A 6,674-nucleotide genomic window follows, 5' to 3' on the forward strand; every position below is an offset into this window, starting at 1 on the left:
ATATAAAATTTTATTATAAATATAATATATAACCGAATATTTAGCATAAGTTATGTAAAATAATTTAACAAAGTTTGAGACACCTTGTATATTATTACATACAGGATATATACCATGCATATACATATACATAAAATGTAGTATATAATATTAGATAGATGTAATAATTATTTATATGTATGTACATACATGTATAATTATACTGGGTGTTTAAATGGTCAAACTAAAGGAGCATGTAGGGAATCGATAAACTGAGAAAAAAAATTCTGTAGAGATATGCTCGTTTTTATTTTGTTTTGGAGAAAATCATTAAAAAAATCGTAATTTTCGAATATTATTTTCGAAATATTATTGTTTTCAAAGCGGAATATTATTGTTTTCGTGTACGATTTGGGCGATAACGCTTCAGAAGCAGTGCGAAAGTATGCGTGCCGATTTCTAGAAGAATTCCGGATCGGCGAGTCCTTACGTTGACGAGATGAGTGTTTGGCTGTAACACGAGTTATCCAAAATGCAATGCGTGCATTGCTGCAAGAGGCCAACATTTTGAACAATATCTGCATTAAACAAATGACAACGTGAATAAATAAGTGTGAATGAATAAGTAATAAATAAGTACATAAATGAAAACTACATTTTATTTTTTTTTGCAATTTTCTTCAAAATGAAATAAAAACGAGATGTCTCTGAAGGGTCTTTTTCTTATCAATTCCCTACACGCTTCTGAAATTTAGCCGTTAAATTCGAAACACCCTGTATATAAAGTGTTTTGCGAATCGCGAATGATTGTTGAAGTTTCCGATTAATAAAATGTTTCTAATGAAAGTTTATTGGTTTTTAATAAAAAATTAATTTCGTATTAAGAAATTTAAATTAATTAATTTTAATTAATTAATTTTTTAATAAAAATTAAAATTAAATTGTTTTTTTTTAATGGAACGAAATATTTTTCGATATTCTTATAGTATGAAAAAAAAGAATTTATTGATATAGCATTATGTATCATTTTGATTATTCGATCTCAAGGTAATTCAATTAACATTTATAACATAATCCACGAACTTGTCACTGATATCTAAAGCGATGAGACTCAAACATAAACAAACATGATCGCATTGAGAAATATATCTACATAAATAGTAGTCATTGAAATACTTGAAAAGGAATTCAATATACATAATGCTAAAGTACGTTATTCGACGTTGTTTTCACATCAAGTACATATATTTATTAAAATAAATATTCAAACTGCATCTTTCACAATACAAAATTATATTCTTTTTAGTAAATTGTTATGCGTATTCAACTAAATTATAATGTTTTTACGTTTGGATTTCAAGTATCGACGACAGATCGTGGATTATATTGGAAGTATTAGTTAATTGAATTATCTTGAAATCGAATTATTAAAATACATAATGTTATATCGTACATTGAATTCATCTTTTTAAAAATTGATTAAATCTAACATAGATCTAATAAATGAGCAAATTTGTTTTTTGGATGTGCATAATTAACAATTTTATTATTCATATTGTATTAAAACAGTACGTTTCGATGTAACTCTTTAGCTGTAGCTGTATATATGCATGCATTTTTTACAAAGAAACTAACTCCCATGCATAAATTATTAATACAAGAATCATCTCACATTTCTTAATATTTAAAAAAACAACCGAATTATAACTTATTTTTAGATAGTCAAACTATAAATTGTGTTGCAATAGTAATTTTTCCATTTTTTTGAACCAATTCCTCGATGATTGGCGAGAAGAGACAGTTAATGTTTTAATGCAATTTTTAGTCGATATAATTGTCGTATCTCAGTATCACAGATATAATAAGGTTGTGAATCCATATTAATGCATGTGTATTAGAAAACTAAATAAAAATAAAAATAATAAAATTATGTTAATTGAAAAACTAATAATAATAGTAAAATTATGATCATCTTTTTATGTATTACAAAACATGGAAGGAAAAATATATGGTTCCATTAAAAAAAAAACATGATTTGACTTTGATTTTTTTATTAAAACAAATGAACAAATTAAAAACTTTTCTTACGCAATTAATTCTCTATTACAAACCAATAAACTTATAGTAAAAACATTTTGTCGTCAATCCATTGAAAGTACTCAAAAACCGCGATGACCAATGCGATGTGAGAAACATCCTGCATAATGTATACAAATATACATATATATATGTGTGTGTGTGTGTGTGTGTGTGTGTGTGTGTGTGTGTGTGTGTGTGTGTGTGTGTGTGTGTGTGTGTGTGTGTGTGTGTGGGGTGCATGTGTGTGTGTGTGTGTATAGCGAGAGACAGTTATGGCCGCGCCATAATTTAATTATATTCTGTACGATTACGTCAGACAACGTACTCATCCACTAACGAGCAGACGCGACGGCGCGACGCGCCCCGCGATGTTTACATTTCAACAGAGCAGGTTCAACTTACGAAACGAGAAGCCGCGAGTCATTCCCGCTTGCCACAGTGCACAGTGGGCAGATCCGCATGGGCAGATCCACTTCTATCCACCTTGCCTGGCTCCCGCAACAGAGTCGCAACTCGCAACCGTCGATGGCGTTGATTCAGACCAGGGTTGTCAGATTGGGCTACTTTTCGCAATTTCGGCTACACGAGAAGCGAATTTGCGATTAAAAAATCACTTCTGTGCGATTGGTCGCAAATTGGGCTGCCTGCTTCGGTTTTCTACCCCGCGAAAATTGACCGCTTTCCACTTGAATGCTTGATTGGCAATGGCCAAAAACGACGCCTTTTTTAATGCGTTCCTAGTATTTTTACCATACATTACCATACTGACATAAGGTGGTATTTTCCTGTGTAAGTTTTCCTCCTCCCCTATCTCTCCCTCTCCCAAAAAAAAGTCTGGTGGCAGGGCTGGGGGAGTTGCCACATTGTTTGGCAAACTTTGGACTAGATAGAGAAGTTGGCGATCTATGCTTCTAACAATTGACAACTCTGATTTAGAAGAGTGATTCAGATGCACACAGACGTATTCTATAGGATAAAATCGACAAATTTTGAACTTTTCTGGACGAGAACTTGTCCTCTCGCGAAGACACGCGAATGTCTAGGTGTTTGTTTGACACTCACAACTCTTGTGAGCAACATTTGTTCTTGTTTAACATTTGTAAACAAGGATGAAATGATTCCAAAAGCGCTGTGAACGTCATGGAATAACCGCATCCTTGGCGACTTATTCAAGATTAAGCAATTATCTTATTACAGTGAGTCAATCGTGAACGCTTCTACAAAGCATCGCGAAAACTTTACATATAATAATTTTTTTCAATCTGCTCTCGAGTATTCGATAACTTATCGCACACTTCGTACAGAAGGAAACGTCAATCGCTTGTCATCGTGTTCAATTAAATTTAACGATAATCAACAAGACTAATCTCGAGGATTACTCAGCTTGTCGAGATTCAGTCAGCTTAGAAATACATAGAATTGTTTGTATCGTCATTGCGGAAAATATACAAGCATTTAAAACATAAAAGTCATAATGATATAAAAATGTCATCACGATCTTATTTGTCACGTAAGTGTTCACTTATATACAAATGACAAATAAAGTCACAACGTGCATTGTATCATCATGACACTGTGTTCCATCTGAGGTAGGTGCACATTGCACATTGCGCAACTTATTATGAAATTTATTATAAAAACTTACATAAAAAATAAATCGAGTCTCACCATACATATTATTTCCTTTCGTATCGTTACTTGCACGTTCGCCGAAATAGATTCGCGCGACCACGTAACGAGATAATTATTTCACCACAACGTAAGTTGGAAGCAAGCCGTATCTGTTAATCGGTTCTCGCGCGGGTAACTTCGCCATAGTGCTTAAGCAATATTCCATCTTTTTTTTCCTTCACGAAAAAAAAAAAAACAAATTTTTGAGCCTCGGATAAAGACGATTATCGGATTACGAGGATAACGCGCGAGCGCGTCACCAGGTGCGCGTCGAAGAATCCGCACTCGTAACCGCTGTTGACATATCAGGTAGTAAAAGCAGCAACAAGTGGTGCGAGGCATTAATTGCGTACCAGCAGCACTCGCTCGAGAAGTCGTTGGAGTTATGATTGCGCGGAAGTACCAATTTCGAAGGGGGAGGCCCCATTGTGACCCCAGAGTGCGCTTATTTGTGTCGCCGATTCGCGCGACCTTCACGGCAACGAGAGATTCCGTTTCTCGAAATCGGAACACCTCGGTTTGTCTCGCGGCCTCGAGCGAACAATTTCGGGAGAAGGCGAGCGTTTAGACTTTAAACGCTTTCAATGGGGTGATCGGGTCTCTTCTCGATCAGAGGGTTTCGGAAAAAACTAATAGTATTCGATAAGCATTATATCTCTAAGACATATGAATATATATGATTTATTGATATTTTTGTAAAAACTATTCAGTAGGAGACTAACAATAAAAAAATATCCAGAGGATTGTGATTTAAATAAAAGTAATGTTTTATATCGTAACATTTTATATCGCATATTTGTCAAGTGAACTTACAAATGACAAATATGACCTTCTTATAATAATGATCTCATAATAATGTCCTTACGATATCATAATGACTTCTGTGTTCTGAGCTCGGGACATCGGGAATCAGGCGACAGACTTATAGTTTCGTAACTCGTCGGTTTTCTCCACTTTCTATTTCATGGGACCATCAGGACTTTCCGAGATCGCGAGGGAAGAGGGCGAGCGAGAGAGAGAGAGAGAGAGAGAGAGAGAGAGAGAGAGAAAGAGACGGAACAGGAAGGTCGCGTCAAGATGCGCGAGACTGCATCTCGCGATTCTCGCGAACGGCTGACAGAGTCCCCGATGATCCCGACCCCGCTTTGTATTCCGTGACGCGCGTCTCCACATGAGATTATGAGAATAACAACACGCGACATCGTAATCCAACTCATCATCGACGAATCCATATGCAGCACACTTCATTCGGGGGACATGACGCGGAAACATCCTGGAAATATCCTTAGGACGCAAGACGTCCTCTTGGATGATGGGATGTCTAATGAGGTTTAGGTTTAGGTTTAGGTTTAGGTTCACCTAAGGGAGGAAAGGGAGGGAATGAAAAAAAGAAATCGAGCTCGGAAGCGATGTAGCAGCACATCCTCCGCCCGCGCCGTGGGAAAACTCGAGAGATTATCGTTCTTCTCTTTCCCCTTCCCCTCCCCCACTCCCTCTTCCTTACCCTTTCCCTTCGGATTCTGACCCTTTTTTGGATGCTCCCTCTTTCTTCTCTCATCTAAATAAAGATATCTGTCTATCTATCTTTCACAGACTTACGTTCGTGATGCTGGACTCTCCGGCAGCTGGTCGAGGACAAGGTCGCACTCGGTCGCGATTCTTCTCCGTCTCCCTCCCCTCTCTCTCTCTCTCTCTCTCTCTCTCTCTCTCTCTCTCTCTCTCCCTGCTGGAGCACAAAGTTAAACACCGAAGGCGAGATAGAAGCACCGGCGCTTCGACAACGAGGACGACGACGACCCGTCGCGCTCGTCAGGAATCCACGACCGCGTCTCCGCTGCACGTCATTCGTAACAGCGTCGCACTGAGGACACCGTTCCGCCGGAACAATCGCGAGAAAAGAAGCTGTTTACTCGGCGTCGTTTGCCGCGCATCTGCCGAGTGCTGTGACTGCTGTAGCTGTGAGAGTCGTGAGAGAGCTCAGAGCGGGCGATTGAGGCTGGTTGAGGCTGGTTGAGGCGATTCGGTTTGGACGGAACGCGGGCGACGAAAGACGCGACCAATCGCAGACCACCTGCGCTGCCTACCGCCGCCTCAGCCGCCTGCGCATCACCGCCGAGTCACGAGTCACGGCACAATTGACAGCACTGGCAACTGCGCAACTGACAACGGGCCATTTTTCGCGCATTTACCTCGGTTGCATTTGCCGAAGTGATTTTTGACTTCATTGCGCCGTTGTGCATGTTGCTAGATCGTAATCGCTCGATGAGTACATATAATTTCGCGCGGCGATAACGATTTTGGCTTTTTATTGTTCCTACCGAGATTCTCGAAAATACATATATTGAAAAGGGAACAGGTGCAGCCCGTTCTGCGCGCATGCGCGCCAGATATAAGCCTCGATCACGCATAGCGCGAAAATTTGAAATTTTTTAACTATCTTTTTAACTATCATGGCTACACGAGTCGAGAATGCTATTATATTTATTTATCTTACTGCGGACTGCGTTTGACCGTAAAAAATTCAGACAATACACTGCAGTGCATTAATTCGCTGGGTTATAGTAGCGGCCCGACTTATCGACATCTATTTTTACTCAAATACTATCAACCTTATAGAAAAATTGCAAGAAACAAAAATCATTTATTTTCTTTTTATAGAACTTTAAGAATTTTTTCAGAATTTTTTATCAACTTTTCAGTATTGCATTTTCTAATTTTCGATAAGTCGGGCCGCGAGTTCGAAATACTTTTGCAAACCTCTAGAGATATATATAGGATATTTTATTTGAAATGTTCTGGAGACATTTTGCTTCAAATCTTTCTGAAGCTAAATAAAGTTACGATCAAAAAAACTTCGTACATATATATAAAGTCTCTAGAATATTTCATTCGCTACATCCTAAAATATTTCAAATATAATATTGTCGTAGAAACTATTATAAGAA

General features: G+C 37.9%; 1 protein-coding gene across 3 annotated transcripts in view; it reads right to left on the minus strand.

Annotated features, from left to right (window-relative positions):
* LOC108685890 (tetraspanin-1) overlaps nucleotides 1-5,789 on the minus strand; it is a 46,842-nt gene extending 41,053 nt beyond the window's left edge. For all 3 annotated transcript variants that reach the window (XM_018190904.1, XM_018190902.1, XM_018190903.1), the window contains exon 1: nucleotides 5,329-5,789. The gene's annotated coding sequence lies outside the window, so the exon portion shown is untranslated. The remainder of the gene's footprint in view (nucleotides 1-5,328) is intronic.
* Nucleotides 5,790-6,674: the final 885 nt, after the last annotated feature.

The sequence above is a fragment of the Atta colombica genome, unplaced genomic scaffold (assembly GCF_001594045.1).
Source record: "Atta colombica isolate Treedump-2 unplaced genomic scaffold, Acol1.0 scaffold161, whole genome shotgun sequence".
Lineage (NCBI taxonomy): Eukaryota > Metazoa > Arthropoda > Insecta > Hymenoptera > Formicidae > Atta > Atta colombica.